The sequence below is a fragment of the Echeneis naucrates genome, chromosome 7 (assembly GCF_900963305.1).
Source record: "Echeneis naucrates chromosome 7, fEcheNa1.1, whole genome shotgun sequence".
Lineage (NCBI taxonomy): Eukaryota > Metazoa > Chordata > Actinopteri > Carangiformes > Echeneidae > Echeneis > Echeneis naucrates.
In genome coordinates this window covers 20,861,535-20,881,320 of record NC_042517.1, presented here as the reverse complement: position 1 = coordinate 20,881,320, position 19,786 = coordinate 20,861,535, and positions in this window count along the sequence as shown.

Sequence of the window (19,786 nt, the reverse complement as noted above, 5' to 3'; positions counted from 1 at the left end):
AAGTAATATGTACATCTTCTCGTCAAACTTGACAGGTCCTTCGATCTTAGTTGACCTTTTGACCCCTCCCCTCTCAACCAATGAGAGCGTTTCCCCGCTCCTAACCACTCCCCAAGTGTTTCCACGCCCCTGGCGATGAGGTCACAACAAATCAGATCAGCAGAATGGCGGCAAATTCATTTCCAGGTTGACAGGCAAAGAGGGAGGACGTGGTTTGCTAGAGCGAATGGAGCAGATTGAGTGTGCATTTAAAAAATGGATGATATTCAAAGAGTGTTTTTCTCTCTCTCTCTACGAAGAGGAATGATATTGACAATACAATGGTATTCACACAACAAGATAGAAAAGTTTTAAATCATCTGAAAGTTGTGTTTTCTCCCTATGAAGGGGCTACTCACTAGGGTCTTTTGTAATTTTCGGTTTCATCCGTTGTTCAAACCTCTGTTGTAATGAAAGGAGAGGATGATTTTCACATGACACAGTGTTTCTCTCTACAAAGGGTCTTTGCAAATCAGGGTTGACTGGAGAGGAGGTAGGTTTTCACCCACTGATCCAGCCCTAGCGATAAGGTGAGAACCAATGAGATCGTTCGAGGGCGGGTATGAGCAGAATGGCAGTAAATTCATGTAGAGGTTGACGGTGAAAGGAAAAAACTTAAAGTGTTGAGAGCAGATTGAGTATATATATTTAAAAAACTGATGATATTCACATGAGATGGTACACAGAGTGTTTCTCTCTCTAGAGAGGGAGGATATTCACAATATATTGATTTTCACATGACCTGAAAGTGTGTTCTCTCTATGAAGGGCTACTCACTCGGGTCTTTGTAATTTTCGGTTTAAAGGTTTTCGTTTGTTGTTGTTCAAACCTCTGTTGTATTGAAAGGAGAGGATATTGACAGTGATATTCACATGACACAGAGTGTTTCTCTCTCTATGCAAAACTTACAAAGAGTCAGTGAGAATGAAATGACCAGTGAGTCTGTCTTCTCATTCCAAGAAAGGACAAGACCCTGATTCTAAGGTGTTTATTACATCTCGTTAAAAAAAAAAAAAAATCAGACACCCATAAAAAAGTTTTGTTTGTCCATGAAGGGAGAGGATATTCACATAAGATGGTCTCTATGAAGTTTCCAAAAAAGAACCGGTGAGGCTGAAATGACTGGTGAGTCTGTCTTCACATTTCAAGATAGACAGAGTGTGTTAAATAAGAGTTATTGCAGATTAATCTGAAAGTTATGTTTCTCTCTATGAAGTTTACAAAAGAACCAGTGAGAATGAAAGGTCCGGTGAGTCTGTCTTCACATTTCAAGAAAGGACAAGACCCTGACTCTGGTGTGTTTATTACATCTCGTAAAAAAAAAACAAAACAAAAAACAGAGACCCATAAAAAAAGTTTGTTAAATAAGAGCCACTTTAGACTAATCTGAAATCTGTGTTTCTCTCTATGCAAAACGTAGTGTGTGTGTTAAATAATCTGAAATTGTTGTTTCTCTCTATGCATCTTCTCTATATGAAGTTTACAAAGAACTAGTCCATCTTCTCATTCCAACACTCTAAGGTGTTACAACTTGCAAAAACAAAACACAGGGAGACAAGATCTCGGACTCTAATGTGTTTACCAGAAAACACTCAATTGATCATCAATAAAAATACAAGTTGCTATGACATGACAAGGTGGGGTTTAAAAAACCAAGAAGCACACAGAGGGGCACAGCGAGCGCAGCCTGTGTATTGACAAAACGACCGATTGACAAGTTGTGATCAGTTGACCACTCGGACCAGCGGAAGAAAGAAATAAACCACGGTAAGTCATTCTAAGATAACACAGTTAATTGATTGTTTTTGAAAATTTTCTGTGATGTATATATTTTCTTAAAAGACTTGTTTCTTGTGTCACTTTTGATTATTTTCCTGAAGGTAACTGTTGCGTCTTTATCGAGATTATATTCATATTATTTTTATTTTTTACGGTATTTTTAACTGGTTCAATGGCAGACTGCTGATTAACAGGCTGAGACTGAATCTTAAAATCTTCATTAAAAATCAGCTTTTCACTGTGCATGTTGTATTACATCTGCAAAATGTTTCCTTAATGTAAAAATAAATCACTTGCTAAAATGTAAATGCAAATACCTGCCATGGTGCTCAGTACCATCATCCCTAGTACTTGTTTTTGCAAGTTTTAACTGGGTTGATCTGCAGATTGCATTACATCAGTGTTTTAGCCTTGACTGTCAAATTCCACTGAGAATAGCCTTTTTGGTGGAGAAATGACGAACTGATGACTGACACAGTTAATTTGGTTTATTTTTGTTACCCATCTTCTCACTCTTTACTCTGTTTACTCAATTTGTTTTCATGAGGCTTTATTAATATTCTGTTGCATCTTAATGATCCAAGGTCCACAAGAAGGACTAATAATTCTCTCTGCAGGGAATATCAACTTCAACCAATGTAGATATGTTAATATGTAAATAATAAATGTAAATCTATAAACAACATAAATGATTATCTGCAATACCAAGCATTGTCTTTTGTGTGATGCCTGTAAGGTGGCGTTGTGTGGACTGTGGAACGTGATAGACAAAGGTCTATTTTACTATTTTCTCTTATGTGAGGTTCCTGAAGATTTTTTTGTTTGTTTGTTTGTTTTCTTTTCATTGTAGACTTCATGGGAGGTTCCCAAATTTGCCAAAATGACAGGAAAGTATTTTCCAGCTCAATGGAAAACCATGTAATATTTCCTCAGTTCACCATTAAAATTTGATGACAAATACAGGCAGCCACCATAAGGAGTCAACACTATGAAAACATCTCCAAAATTATCCATCAGGGTCAACACAGTATTCAAGAAAATCAATGTAATTTAAAAGGACTGTTCTTAAAGATAATGGCAAATGGCTGGTTGAGGCAAAGTGATTACATACTGAACAAAAATATGAAATATTAAAATAATTCAAATGTTTATATTATTTACAGTTTTCACTGTCATTATTTATTTGAGCTGAATATATTTTGTCTACTGCTGTGAATATATTCAATTTACTGCTGAAATGTGAATATAGACTACCAGTCAAAAATTTGGACCTATTCATTTGAATGAGAAGGCGTGTCCTAACTTTTGACTGGCAGTCAAATCAAATCAAATCAAATCAGATTTATTTGTATAGCGCCAAATCATAACAAAGTTACATCAAGGCACTTTACATATAGAGCAGGTCTAGACCAAACTCTTTATAAATTTATTTAAAGAGACCCAACAGATCCCCCGATGAGCAAGCACTTGGCAACAGTGGCAAGGAAAAACTTCCTTTAAGAGGCAGAAACCTCGAGCAGAACCAGGCTCAGGGGGGGCGGCCATCTGCCTCGACCGGTTGGGTTGGGAGAGAGAGAGAGAGAGAGAGAGAGAGAGAGAGAGACAGGCAGACAGGCATTGGAGGGGGGGGGGGTGTAGGCAGGAACATGTTGCTGCATGAAGTTCATGGAGTTGAGCTGTAATACAGAATTCATGCTATATGGGACCAGCAGGTGTTGCAGGAACATGGGATGGAGATGAGTCACCACCTGCAGGATGAGGACAGGGAGAGAGAGGAGAGGAACAGGGAGAGACAAAGACTTTGGCAGAACAGAACAGAGCAGTGAATGCATATTGCTTACTAATGACTGCGGAATATTGTAGACTCGTGAACAATGAAGGTTTAATACTCCAGACATCTGTTTGATCTTGAAGGCTCTGTATGTCTGTGCAATGAGGATAGCACAACCTACCAGAAAGGATACAGCTTGTTATGAAACTTAAACTCACACATGCACTCGAAAAGCAGATGCTGCCTAGCCAATGGCACAAGAAAATAATAACTACTGTAAATGGCTGATTCACGTGGCCCAGCCCATGCACTTGTCTAAGTGAAGAATAACTGCTCCTGATGAAGAAGTAGAGAACTATGTTAGAAGGCATGGAGCACCATCATCCCAGAAGTTGGGGCTCTTCTCTGTGATGCAGGCATACAGACCACAGCTGTGTTGCTTCTTGTCATGCAATTAACTGTTTCATTTGAGACTGTCCAGATTCAAGTCTCTTCTTCCTCAGATTCCATTTGAACATGCACGGTCGAGCTGAATTGGAAACTCAACACTGAACTGTAACGAGGCTTAGAATTATAGACAAGCTAACATTGGTTAGCTAAAATCTACCTCAAGGCTAAAATCAGAAACTAGCTAGCATTAGCTTTCATCTTTAGTTAATTGGCATAATCTAATGCAGAAACTGAAGCTAACAGAGTTAAGTGTTAAGTTTAATAGTTGCTAATACTGCTACTGCTAATTATGTCTATCTTGATTGTCTCAACTGGCTCAATGAATGGGAGCAAAGATTTGTGGCCACAGGCCACTGTTGGGAGTGAGGCAAGGTTAAGAAATTGTACGTGAATCCAAACTGACAGGGGTCTCCCTGGACAGGTTGCCAGGCTATCACAGGGCCAACATTTAGACAAATAACTATTCACATTCATGCCTACGGGCAATTTAGTCACCAGTTAATGTGGGTGTCTTTCAACAGTGGGAGGACGTACCTTGAGAGGTACTCCGTTACCCACACAAGGAGAACATGCAAGGGCCACACAGAAAGGCCCCACACCTGGGAATCAAGCTAAATCCTCCTTGCTGTGAGGCACTGGTGCTACACACTTTACCCCTGTGCCACCCCCTTTACATGAATATGGAAAATATAATCTCTATTATATTTTCTATCAAAAATGATAAATTGTTTCAGGATTCTTACTAAATCTTTGCATTTTCAAGGAACTGATTATATGCGGTGAAATGATTAAGGACATTTGGAAATTTGTGGAGAAACCAACTTAATGAATCTTGATTTATCAAACCGTAGCAATTAGATACACTGTGTGTTTACATTATGCTATTCTCTAATGATGCAAAGAGCTTCATGAAATCTATACAGATTTAAGTTGGCCAAGGATCAGTCTGCAACACTGACTTGAAGCCACTAAGTTATGCTATAGCTATAGCAAAATTAATACAGGTTGATTGTTGAATAGTAAATAACAATTATATGCCCAGTGGTGATTCCTGTCACTACCCAGAAACGGATGAGCTTTAGAAGATGAATGAAAGAATAGATGGCCAAGTGCGTGTCGGTGGCATTGTTGAAGACCATTAACGCCGTTTCATGGAAGCGGTTGGTATTCCCTAATGACTGTGGCCTCTTTCCGCAGGATAACACGCTGCTACAAAGAAAAAAATGGTTTAGGAATGGTTTGATAAGGACGGGTTTGAGGTGGTGACTTGGCTTCCAAATTCCCCAGATCTTAATCAAATTGTGGGTTCTGTGGGTTCTGGCCAAACAAATCCGACTCACAAAGGCCCCACCTCACAATTTACAGAACTTAAAGAATCTGCTGCTAATATCTTGGTCCAGATACAGCAGCCAGGGCCGTTTCCTGCTATGCAGACTGTCCAATGCATTGGGCCCCCTCAAGCCACCAGCTGTTGTTAGTATAACTCCTTTGGTTGTAGTAAATTAAATAATAATAATTATTATACATTTGATTAATAACGCACTTTACATCAACTGAATGATCCTGCTTACCATGCATGAGAGACATACAAACACAGCAACATCAGAATAAAAACAGATAAAACAGGACAAGAGTGGCTGCAAAGGACTAAAAAACCTAGTTTAAATGTTTAAAAAGTCTAGCAAAAGCATTTTCTAATAAGATGGGTTTTCAGGCCTTTTTCAAAAAGCATCCACAGTCTGTGGTGCCCTTAGATGATCGGGGAGAGTATTCTGCAGACTGGCAGCAGCTGCTCAGACTGGAACTTCTCATATAAACTTTTTGATTTGAGGTGGTTGTGAGGTTGGGTGGAAACTACTTTTTCGTTTTAAGTTGGAGATATGGCAGTAGTTAGTAAGTTGTTCGAGGTCAAGGCTGGGCTTTTTGAGTAATAGATGACAGTAACTTTCAGGGAAGTGGGGACATGGCTGGACCGGGGGGAGTGGTTGATGATTTTGGTGATCATTCATCATTCATAACACAGGGAAATGGTTCCATGGAACAGGTGGAGGGCTTCATCTTTCTCAAGATGACCTCAGCCTCTTGCTGTGAGATGTGAAATAGCAGAAGGGCTGAGTGGCGGGGGGACTGCTGAGAAGTGTGGGGCGGTGGCTAGAAAGGAAGGAGCGAAGGTTGTCCACTTTCATTCTGAAGAAGGAGATTAGCTATTGCACCGTTCCTACGTACTGTCTGAGTGTAGGGGGGTCTGAGGTTTGAGGAGATAATTGATAATGTAGAAAAGCTGCTTGGAGTTACCAGTGCTATTATTGATGATGTGTGAGTAGAACCGGGACCCTGCATCACTGAGAGACTTGCTGTAAACCTTCTGATGTCCTGGTAGGCAAGTCTGTATGGGCATGGTGGTCCAAGAGGGTGCGGAGTGATGAATTGTAGAGATCCACGGATTCAGTGACTGAAGGAGGGTTGGCAGTAGAGAGATAGTTGAGGTTGGTGGACAGGGTGACTGGAATGATGATGTTTTTGAGGTTCATGTAACTGATTTGTCTGTTGAGCTTATTGAGGGGGACAGGGTAGGTAGCTCCATTAAGATGGCCTTGTGGTCAGACATGACCAGATCATACACCGAGAGATTGCTGATGTAGCTGAAGTTAGTGATGAGTAGATCAAGAGTTTGGGACATTGATATGTTGAGTGAGGCTGAGATTATCAAGAAGATTGAGGAGTTCAGCTGCAGAGTGGGAGGAGGGGTTATTAACATGAATATTAAAATCACACACAGAGTATAATGATATTGCCTGGGGTTATGCAGAGTGTGGTGAGGAGGTTGTGTATTTCAGGGATGAATGCTGGGTCGGGTTTGCATCATTCAAAAGAGAGAAGCCATTCAAACGAGGATCTGTCCGTCAGTGTTGTTTTGCTGGTTGGATCCAGTGGGGTGAAGATGACCCCTGGAGCCGGTCTCCAGTTGCAGACAACGTGCTGTTTGTGATTGTTGCACCTTCATATATGTCATTTATCTAGGCTGCATTCTTATTAATTGTGACCCTGAGAAATATGGACTCTAATCCTGCCTAATCCTGCCTCCACCTCATTGTGTGCCTTAAATCCCTGTTGGCAGTCCTATCACGTCAAACTGTATTCCCCCATCCAGAGTGAAGTGTTGCTTTGACCTTCGAGGTTGATCTAACTCCATTTCCTGTTTGATTATTTTGTTCATTCCCTCATAAATAACTACCATTGGGATTCACAGTCTAACTAGAGCACATATCCGATCCACCTTGATAGGAGAACATTATGCAACACATCATCACCACACATCCAAAAACTGTCGGCAAGTGGGCAGGTCTTTGTCACAGCCTCACAGTCTTGGTTCAGCAACACTGGATCCTCAAACGATACAGTCTGGGTAATAAATTATCTGTGACTCTGGAAACCACAACAACACCCAGGTAACATTACAGTTAACAGTTGTATTCCCTATTACATCTCGAGAATCATTCAGGAAACCTCCACTAGCAAAACATTCATAGTCTCGTGTAAAGTCAATTTTATAATTGGTTGGTGGCTCATTCTGTGAACACTCGTTACTAGTCATCCTTTTAGTTGTATACGTTGCGCATTTGTACCACCCATTATGATTAGAGGTCACCCAAAGTTCCCCAGTGCCACCACACACATGCTTATATCTCGGCTGCGGCGCATTCCATTGCTCCCTTTGTCCAAATAACTGGTTTAGATCAGTTTGATCATAGTCCTGGCTATAATCATCATATACATCTCTGCTCGACCTCCTCTGTCTTATCTGGGGTTAGAGTGATTTCCTCTACATTAATAATATTAACTGTTGGCTTCGTGGTGACTGGACAGTAGTTAATATTTTGTCAGTTGCAGCTACGGCCTTGGTGGTGACTGGGAAAGAGGTGGTTCCTATTTTCTCAGTTATAACTATTGGTTTTGTTGTGACTATAGTCGCAGGGGTCATATTACCTTCCACTATGGGTTTAGTTGTAATTACGTGGACTGTAGTGACTTTTTCCTCAGATTCAGGAATGGGATCGACATCCTGGCAGATGTAATTTCTGTGCATCTCATTACCCTTTCCAACAGGTATCTCTGGGTCTATCCTTTCCTTTCTCTTGAGCGTGAGATGGGTTACTTTGGTTTCTGGTGGGCTTCTTATTTTAATATACGCAACATAGCCTGAATTCATAATGGTTCCAATCCTATTTATGAGATAGACCAGTTTGTTCATGTTAACAATAGCTTCCTTCCCCCAGCAGTCTAGGCCTATAGCAGCATAGCTAAAGAGTAGATGCAATTTTCTAGACTCGGCTTAAAACCTTTCTGTTTGACAGAGGTTATAGTTAAAAAGTTAAAGAGTTCCCGGACCGATACTGGAAGTTGGTTCCATTGAGAGAACAGAAAGATCTGCCTTCCAATTTACTCTTGGAGACTCTAGGAACCACAAGTAAACCTCCATCTAGAGAGCAGCGTGGCCTACTGGGACAGTAAGATAGATGACACCAAGAGCACCCAGAGGTGCTCGGGTACGTTTATGGGTACATTTAAATACGGGTAAATTTTCTATTTCGGAAATTAAAGGCTACTAGGGATGTAGTCAACCAAAGAAAATCTTGGTTGAATGAAATCATACATAATCTTTGAACCACATGAAATTACGGATTAATCCTGGAAGGCTGTTTATGTAGCACTTTTCTGCTTATGAAAGTAACATGGCAATTACTTGACCAATGATAACTTTGTTGCAAGAGAGCATATTGACCAACTAATTGACCAGGAGACTACAGCCCTAAAGGCTACTGTAGAAAAAAATCTACAAAATAAGTTTTTGCATTCATTGTCTATGAAGAAGTTTGTGTAGGAACCATGTGAAACAGTTTGCAACAGAGTGGCCGAGGTTACTGCACAGTGCACATAGCTGGTAAACAGATAGTAGACCTGGGTCATACAGTGTAGCACCTAACAGTTACTGGAACTCTCCTTGGCTTTCCCCTGGCTGAGAACATCCCCCTGCAGGGTGGTGTGGCTGGGTATGGCCATGGGGATGTTGAGACTGGGAACCTTCCAATAACCATGCAGGCCATATGTGAAGGCTGTACCAGCAATGCAAAACAACTCAGGAAGAGGCTGGGGGATGCAAAGCTCAAATCAGTACCACGATTAAGATACTTATTTTTTAATGAATTTGTGAGATACTAATATACTAACAATACATTAAAGCAGACATATTTTGGTTATTATATTCCAGGTGTATTTCAACTGTATTTCTAATCCTAACCCCAACCAGAGTTTCTGCTGCTACCATTGGTATTGCAGCCTCAAAGCCTGGACCAGCAGATAACCAGGCTTATACATGTCTTTGTTTAACATTCTAGAGATGTTTTATAACAAGCCCAGAGTGGATAATCGGGAGGATCGGGACAAATCCCGGGAGGCTGGTCTGATGTTTTAGCAGTGAGGGTCGGTGTTCATTTATTGTTATTTATTTCATGGCTCTGGTTTGAAATATATCACGTATGCTGCTCCTACCAGCCGATGTCCCTGGCCCTGGGCCGCCTCCGCTGGCAGCTCTTTTTTACAGTCGTGCACGTAATCATAAGAACGTAATCATAAGAACGTAACACGTCCGTGCTCATGTACACCATGGATGTTTAAAAAGCACATACGACTGTTTACTATGTATTTCCGGTTTTGGTACTTTTATTATGGTTCATACCGGATGTGGTAACAAGGGTGACTTCTGCTTTGTTGTATGAGTGAATATGGTGGTGATTGGTACATGAAACAGAGTTAAGGAAACACAGTGTTTTCATTGAGTTAACAATGGCCAGTTCAGGGATCTAACGTGGGCCGGTCTGAGCCATGAAACTCCAGGGTAGAAAATTAGTCCCACTCCGGCCCTGATTATGCTCCTGCCTGTCTTTGCCTGCATCTTTGCTGATGCTGCCTCCATGCCTTTCGTTCTGCCCTTTTTCCCTTCACTTAAATCAGTTACTCTCCTTCTCTTCTTTGTTTCAATGTCTCTGGTGTAGCCCTGCTTCCTTTTCTCTAAATACTCTGCTCTTTTTTCAGGATCAGCATCCCTCCACTATCTAGAAAGACGCTGCTTCTCAGCTGCACTCAATTTAGCCATACCTGACCAAAGAATGATTAAAAATTAAAAGACACATTATTATCTTTTTATTTCAAGCAAAAATAATCAATAAACACCATTAAATAAAGTATATCCACGCATCTGGAGTCACTGCTGTTGCTGATTGTCACTGGTGTTACCCATAAGGAAGGTAACACCAGTGGCATCAACTAAAAGCTTCATATGAAATCATGAGATAAATGTTAGTATTTCCGAAAACTGAAAAGAGACAACATTCTTACCATGGCCCTTCTTCATAGATCTTCAAGAAAGAGGTCAAAGGAAGTCAAGTGATGCCATCAGTGTCATTTCTTTTTTCAAAATAAAAAAACTTTTGTCACATGGTAACACCACACTGAAAAAAAATTATTCTGACCCCTTGCAAATGTTATACATTTTAATCATCATATTATTTTAATGTAAATTGTTGTGTTATTAAATTCCACTTATATTATTTAATAAATTCCAACATACTCTGCAAAAAAAGAAAACTTATTTGACTCAATTAAATGTAGCTCGAAAAAGATATGTACATAGCTACTCTCCTGTTTGCGCATACAAATACTGCCATTTTCGGTCAGGTACTTCCGATATCTTTCACTCTCCAAAACCTGCGAAGTGCATCTCTCTTTATGTTGTACCAGGGCTATCTGAATTCAGAAGGTAAGTGTAATAATTTATAATCATTGTTGTGTCTTATTTCTACTCTAACCTGGGCCAACTTACACTTTAAACACGTTTTGATTGAAAAAGAAATACAACTCTGGAACATGTCCGGACAGCTTAACTTTAGCTAGCTAGCCTCGTGAGATGTGATATTAGCTAGTAAATATGTTTACATTAGAAGCCAGTTAACATGGTGCTAATACACCACAAGCCATTCATTGTTCGTTTTCCCAGACACTAGTCTAACCATTTTAATCCATTATGTAATTGCCAATTAGCTTCTAGTTTACTGCTGCCTTGGCTTGAACATTAGCCATACCTGATGGCTCACAGGGACTCGAGACCTTACACAGATTTGAGATTAGGGACTCATGAAGTCTTTATTTTTAATTGTTATACATACAATAATAGTGACACACGGGTTCTGCTGGGTCACCATTTCCTTCACGTTCGTCTTTCCAGCGAATTACACTCGTCCCAGGGTCGGTTCAGTCCTGCCGCCCAGTCACCCGTTTATGTGTTTACGTTGTTATCATCGTTTAAACACTGAGGCAGCAGTGCAGTGTTACCATCGCGTTTTATATGCATAAAAGTTTTTTTTTTTTTTTAAAGCCAATAAGAAAAAAAGTTTAAATTCATACAAATTCAGATACTTCATATAGTTGTGCAATTACCAGCAGTAACTCTGCAGACAACAGGCAAGAGGAATAGAACCACAGAGTGAGTTCAGGACCACAGCTCCCATTAAGTCCAGTTATATAGAAAAAGCTGGACAGCAGGAATCTAGTTTGAGTTTATTTGGAACACACTGTCCAGCAGCTCAACATTAAAAATAAAGACAATAGTTGTAATAATAATAATTAATAACAAACAGCTCAGATATACAGAATTTTATTAGAGAAAGATCCAATGCAGGGGGAAAAACTATAAAAAATTTAGGCATTTACAGTTGTACTGTATAGTCTAAATTCTACACTCATCATATCTATAGCTATCCAGAGGAAAGTGACAAAAAGAACCAAAGTTAAATGTGCTGGTTATTCTTTTTCTCCTCTTTTGACTTTTTTATGATTTTCATATCGTGTTAAAGAAAAAGTGAGTGAAAAGTCAAAAGTCCTTATGAGCAACCCTGTTGGCTATAAGTAGTCAAATGGAGGATAAATACACTTCTTCCCTATTCATAATAAATAACTTCAGTATATTCATTTTTAATGTAATTTCTGAAAGCTGTAAAGTGAAATAAAATTATCCATCAGCAATATATCAAACGACAGAAAGTATTCTAGCAGTGAATAAATAAACTGTTTTAAATCCCTCCCTTTAATATGTCTTTTGTTGCATATTTGAGTAACGTAATGAGGCACAATTAAGATAGGACTTTATGATTTGTGACTTTTTAATGTGGTATTAGCTTAACATTTCTGTACAGACTCAAAGTTGGTTAATATTGAACAACTGTCTAAATTCTTTCATTGTGTATTTATGCTTGTGTTCTTCTTAATTTGCTGATTTTCCCATATCTGATCTTGGACTCAAGTTGGAAACCCCAGTTTTTTTTTTTTTTTTTTTTTTTTTCTTGAGGGCTTCCCATGGTCATTAGCAAATGATAAAACATGGATGCCGAGCTTTCATGCTTTTAAAAATGTACATTACATCATCATCAGGTAGCTATAAGAAAGTTAACTCCTTCTTGTGACAATGAGCGGTTTGAGCTGCATGTGCTCCTTGGTTGATTCAGTGTCATTGCTTTCTCTATAGGACAGTAACATTAAATTAGCATGTGTTGACAGCCTTACCAAAACTCCTTTGAGCAAACTATTGGGGTTTAATATTAGATTCAACAGTCATGCTCCTGTGGTGGATGTAAAACACCACCAGTAATGTTTGATTAAAATTTTTCTTTTCTTGTCTACTTTTCTCTCTTGTTATTGTTTGTCTAGTTTATGTGGCAGTGTGACTGTGGTGCTGAAGTGTCTAAAACTTCTTAAACATTACAGATTAAGACATAGTTATTTTGGGCTTGGCAGTTGAATTAAGTGCATACATCCTGATTGTCCATGTGTTTTTAAGACTTGGAATTCACTCCTGTTACACTTGTCAAGGAATCACAGCAGCGCTTTAAAGCACTCACTAAATTTACATTTTCTTGTCAGTTATGTGGTTTTCGTGAACTTGGAACAGAGCATGATTATTTTGCTCACATAAACCATTATTTGAAAAACCATTAGACAATTTCTTGTATGTTTAAAGGCTGTGATTACAAATCCAATGTATACAGTACGTTGAAGTCACACAAAAGCCACTGGGCACATCTCATAAAAAGCATAATATTTGTGCTGTTTATTGGACACTCAGCAATTTACCACCTGGTTACCATTTCTCATTGTCTTCCATTTATTTGGCTTTACTGTCTAGGTCTGAAGATGTGAGGAATTATGGATATGAGAAGGTCCTAGAGCCCTTGTTGCAGGATCTTGTGACTTTGGAACGTCAAGGTCTTTTTGTTGCACATGTCAGAGATTTGTTAAGGGCACAATACAATGTGTCATAGCAGATAATTTGGGAGCACATGGGATTGCAGGATTTATTGAAAGTTTTGCAGGTCAATATATTTGCCGGTTTTATGTAGCACAGAAGTCTTTCTCAGATGAATCTCAAAGAGATGCATGAAATGCATGTTCGTTCTGCACAGGACAATGCTAAACCTTGTTATGGTGTTAAAGGGCAGTGCGTTTTCTCTGCACAGCTTTCTCATTTCAGTGTTTGCACTGCCTACCCTCCACATATTGCACATGACATCTTTGAAGCCACTGTCCCAGTTGCCTGAATCAGTTCATTTCAAAAAAATATTTCACACTTGCAAATCTCAATGAGTCCATTTTGAAATTTCCTGACAAATGGGCTGACAAGAGGAACTGTCCTCATGCTATTCCTAGGATCTTCATGATCAACAGAACTACTGTAGGGAATCCTCACGAAAATTGGAGTCTCTTGCGTTTCCTGCCATTTTTGGTTAGACAGTTAGTACCCCCAGATGAGCCAGCCTGGCATGTCATTTTGGACCTGAAGGATATTGTGGAACTAGTTGTTGTGCAGGTACACACAGCACAATCACTTGCTTTCCTAGAGGCCAGAATCTGTGACCACAAATGCAGGTTAAAGGAGGTGTTTCCGGGTATAAAGCTTTTTCCAAAACATCATTTTGTGGAACATCATCCACAGATGATTTGATTTTTTTTTTTTTTTTGGGTCCACTAGTTGGTATATGGACAATGACGTTTGAGGCAAAGCACAGTTTTTTGAGCAGGTTGTTCGTCACACATGCTGCTTTAAAAACATACTCTTGTCCCTGGCAGTGAAACATCAGTTCATGATGGCATATCACTTGGAGTCAAAGAACCGAAAAGTCTAGCTTGACTGTCTCAGCTGCCTCAACCGTCTCTGTTGATATTTTGCATCAGGATGTACAGAATGTTCTGAGGCTAAAATACCCTGACATTATTCACATTCAGCTCACAAAGAATGCATCTGTTAAGGGAGTGACCTGCAGAGATGGCATGATTGTTATTTATTGGCTTTTCTTAGTTCCTGTTAATATTCGTGCAGCAGCGTTCTGAATTAACTGAAGGCCTTTTAGAGATTTGTTTCGACATCCAGATAGTAATGAGTTACAGTAGTCCAGCCTAGAAGTTACAAATGCATGGACTAGTTTTTCTGCATCATCCTGAGAAAGGATGTTTCTGATTTTCCTAATGTTTCTCAGGTGGAAGAAAGCTGCCCGACTAACTTGTTTTATGTGAGGGACAAAGGACATGTCCTGGTCAAAAATTACTCCAAGGTTTCTTACAGTGGAGCTGGAAGCCAAAGTAATGCCGTCCAGACTGATGAGATGATTAGATAGTATTTTTCTGAGGTTTTTAGGACCGAGTACAATAACTTCTGTTTTGTCAGAGTTGAGAAGTAAAAAATTTCCAGTCATCCAGACTTTTATGTCTTCAAGACATGCCTGCAGTCTGACTATCTGACTGACTTCATTTGGCTTCATTGATAGGTACAGCTGGATATCGTCTGCATAGCAGTGGAAGTTGATGCTGTGTTTCCTGATAATGTTGCCTAGAGGAAGCAGATAAAGCGTTAAGAGGATTGGTCCAAGTGCCAAATCCTGTAGGACTAAAGTGCACGAGGAGGAGCTGTTGTTAGCAAGAACAAACTGATGTCTATCTGATAAGTAGGATTTGAACCACCTTAGTGCAGTTCCTTTAATTCCAATTTCATGTTCCAGTCTCTGTAGTAAAATATAATGATATATGGTGTCGAATGCAGCACTAAGATCTAGAAGGAGAACTATGGAGGCTGATCCATTGTCTGAGGCCATTAGAATGTCATTGGAGACTTTAACCAGCGCTGTTTCTGTGCTATGATGGGCTCTAAATCCTGACTGAAACTCTTCAAACAAACTGTTCCCATCCAGATGCTCATATATTTGTTTTTCTCAATGATTTTAGAAATAAATGGGACATTCGATATGGGTCTATAGTTTGCCAAAACATCTGGATCAAGATTAGGCTTTTTAAACTTGGGTTTGATGACCGCGGTCTTAAGTTACTGAGGTACATAACCCAGAAATAAGACTTTATTAATCAAATCTGGAATGAACGGCTCAATTAAAAAAAAGATCTCTTTAAAGAGGCTAGTTGGTACTGGGTCTAATAGACAGGTTGACGGTCTGGATGATGAAACTATAGAAGCTGGCTCTGAGAGATTCAGAGGTGAGAATGATTCTAGATGTAAAAGAGGCATCGCAGCTGATTCAGGGAGTTGCCGTATTCAGTAGGGGATTTTTATCTAACGTAGGCAAGGGCTGATAAATTCTTTCTCTGATTGTGAGAATTTTATCTGTAAAATAGTTAATAAAATCATCACTGCTTAGAGCTAAGGGGATCACTGGTTCAACTGAGCTATGGCTCTCTGTCAGCCTGGCTACAGTGCTGTGGAGAAACCTGGGTTTGTTCTTGTTTTCTTCTCTGAGTGCTGAGTAATATGAACTTCTAGCACTGCGGAGAGCTTTTTTATATGTTTTTAGACTATCTTTCCAGGCTCTGTGAGACTCTTCTGACTTACTGGAACAGCAGTTTCTTTCTAATTTAAGGCACGGATTTGGCAACTATACCGGGGAGCCATCCTCCTCAGATTGAATACTTTCTTTTTGAGAGGGGTGGCACTGTCAAGATTTGAACGCAGTGTGGCCATAGTGCTAGTCACAAGGTCATCAACCTACGTATGGGAGAAATCCTCATTTGAATTTAGATATGGCATTGTTGGGAATGATGACCAAATGTTCTCTTTAAATTTAGCCACATCAGCTTCAGATAAACATCTTCTATAGCTGAATTTATTCCTCAATGCTGTGGAGCCCATTAAAGTAAACTCAAATGTAATAAGATAATGGTCAGACAGGAGAGAATTTTGGGGAAGAATTGTTAGCTTGTCAATTTCAATGCCATATGTTACAACAGGATCAAGGATATGATTGTAGAAGTGAGTGGGTTCATTCACATGCTGGGAAAAGCCAATTGAGTCTTGTAGGGAAAGAAACCCAGAACTAAGGCTGTCGCTTCCTACATCAACATTTATATTGAAATCTCCCAGGATAATGATTTTATCTGTAATGAGTACTAACTCTGATATAAACTCAGAAAACTCTGACAGGAATTCTGAGTACGGACCAGGTTTTGTCACAAGAGATAAATATGTGCATACAATGTTGTACTAAATTTTTCACAAATGCACCACCATGTAGCGCCTTGCCTCAGTATAAGCCTGGATTACTTGTGCAAGAGAAATTTCTAAGGAAATATGATTGTCTTATATAGTAGCAATATAGCTATATTATATTGACATAATTGATTGCAAGTCATTGTATATATTTTTAGGTTATCACAGTCTGGAAAATCATTCACTATTGTAATTATTTTAGTGTTTAGAAATGTTTTTAATCAATGGAATCCCTTTATACAGACTACAAGTGATGTTCATCTTAAAAGGGCCTTTACAAACATCTAATCCATGAGTATATGGTAAGTCAGTGTCTTTGCCTCTTTCAGTCAGTCCTGTCCTTGTGACTATACTTAAACTAGAGTCACTTGCTCTTTAGTTGTGACAACTGGCCACTGGGTATCTTCCATGTCTGACAGAGGTATGTGTTGTGTATAAAATACCTTGCTGTCACAGGCCAAAATAACAAAAAAATTGACAAGTGAGTGTTTCTAATGATGTTTTATGTGTTTAAGTGAGGACTATAGTTAATATACAGTCATGTATATTAAAGTACAAGTGCAAGATTACAGATAGATAAAGTACAAGATTTTTGGCTTTCTTTACAAATTTTAACAGGGAAACACTGCCAACAATAACGGTGATATACTCCAACAAATTAACAATTTGTTGCCATTTTCATAATTTAAATAGATAAAAAAAAACAAAAAACAGATGAGTCACAAGGGAAAAGCAAGTATTTCTGGTTCAAGTATACCACCTTCATCGGAAGGAAGAGGATCAAATATGTCAAAACAACAATTTCAAGAGGACATTCTTATTTTTTCAAATGACTGCAATATAGCTCTGCAATATTTTTATTTTTATTTTTTTTAATAGAGCAATTCAAAAGCTAGTAGCTATTTAGTTTAATTGTACTAATCCACAAAGCAGATATAGACAAATTACTGCTTCTCTGCAGTGTCTGTTATGGTCAACACCTCAGAAAATCTGTTCAGTCCCAAAGCTTCACGTCACAAGACACAGGACAAGTTTTGTTCCTGCTGCTTACATGATGGATGTCTTGCCAGCACAGAGTCAAAGTTCAAAAACACACTAAACGTCACACAATGCCCACTAAGAGAGAGATTGAGGGTATGTGAACAGCAGTGTATCAGGTAAAGTTAATGGCATTCAAATGTTTTCCTTTTTCTCTTATTTACTTTAAATGTACAGGACGACGAAGGAAATGACATCCAGAGAGACATGCAGACGGCCAGCATGGGCATCTATGTCATCAGCAAGGAAGGTGGAGAAATTGGACATTATGATGACATTGGGATTTTTGTTGAAGGAGTGATCATCCTGGACAACATTGGATCTGCAGCTCAAACGTGTGCACTGATGCTTGGAGTAATCTATGCACTGAACCTGGCCTACCCCAAAGAACTGAGACACCATTATGAATTCATTCAAAAAGTTCTCATGCAAATGGATGGGGAAAAGCTCTCCCCAAAGGTCCTTGGGCTACTGAACAAAATCAGTGTTGGACTGCAGAATTTCTTCAGCCATGCTTTTAAAGACTTTAAGCTGCTTTGTTGTTCATGTTTATTGTGGGAATGGTTATTGTGATGTCAAATGCAGCTTCAGTGGGTGTTATATTTTACTTTTACTTACTGCCTGTTATACCCGGTATGGTAGCAACAAAAACTCCTGTCTGTTCAAGAACAACACCCAACAAAGAGTGAGGGGATATTCACTCAGAATTAAACGTTCACTCACCAGAGACACTTGTTTATTATATCCAGTCACCATCTTCTTCAATGGGAGTGTTAGCAGCGTATTGCAATCTCAGAGTCAGGAGATGTGTTTGTTACTTCCCACCTTTTTTTTTTTTTGGTTACTGAATGGTGCTGGAGCATATTTTTGGTTTCTGGTTTACTATTAGTGATATGTTTTTCAATGGATAGTATGGGTGCATTTTGCTAAAAGTTGTCAAATAGCTATAGGGTAACCATTACAGGGACTTCTTAGTGTGAACAAATATTGTCAGAATTTACATTTTGCATTACATCTTAATGGTTGTGTTTATAGAATCTGAGCAACAGATTTATTTTTCTTATAATAACTCATTCATGTTTTATCTGTTAAAAGAAGCTTTTAACAGCTAAGAGTTAAAGTTAACAAGTATTGCTGTTTAGGCATTTTACAGGTTCATATATACAGGGTCTTAATGCTCAACTTAATGCTAATTTTTAATTATTAAACACTTAAATTGATCTAAATGAGACCAACATAATGGTTAACAGCAAACATAATTTACTTAAGTACATTTAACATGGGTTTAATTGAAATTACTAAGGAAATCTGAGTAAACTTTACTTAGAGTAGTTGAGGAAAAATTATTAATATAATTTAATTGAATTTACTTAAAAATCATTAGTACAGTCAATATAAAAAATATATCTAGATTTAGATACATTTAATTTGTGCAACCACTTGACATAATAAAATTAAGTTACTTCAACCAAACATTTTTTTCAGTGCAGTGACATGACTGCAGGGGATGACTACTGTTTAAATGTATTTTATAATATGTATTTGTAATTTTGTTTTATATATGTCACTTATATCATATATTTGATAGTTATTTATAAATTTCTGCATTTTGAATGGTAGAAAAACAGATTTTTAAACTCCAAATACAGCACTTTCCCTCCATAAATGACAGTGGGGACGAGCACTTTTGTGCTTTTAAATAATTGATTAAAAAGCACAAATTACCAAGATGAAGGCTCCAAATGGTGTGATAGTTCAAATAATAGTTTTTTGTTTTTGTTTTTGTTTTTTTTATAAAATACTAAAAGTAATGTGACAAACTATTTTTTCAAGAGTAATATTTCTCTAAAGGCCAGGGACAGAAAAATTTATATCTCTGTAGAATGGCCCATTTCACTCTTCACACCCTTTGAGATGTCCATCCCAGTTCCATCCTTGGCATAGGCATCATTTGCTATCAGTAGTTTAAACTCATCATGGGAAAAAGCTGGGATAACAAAGGGATCAGACCATTCAGCTGAATCAGTCAGGGAACCAAGGCTTGCGGTGTCTCATGTTGAGTCAGAAGCCACTTCAGAGGACGTGAACAAAGTGGCTCCATTCCATTGCTAGGT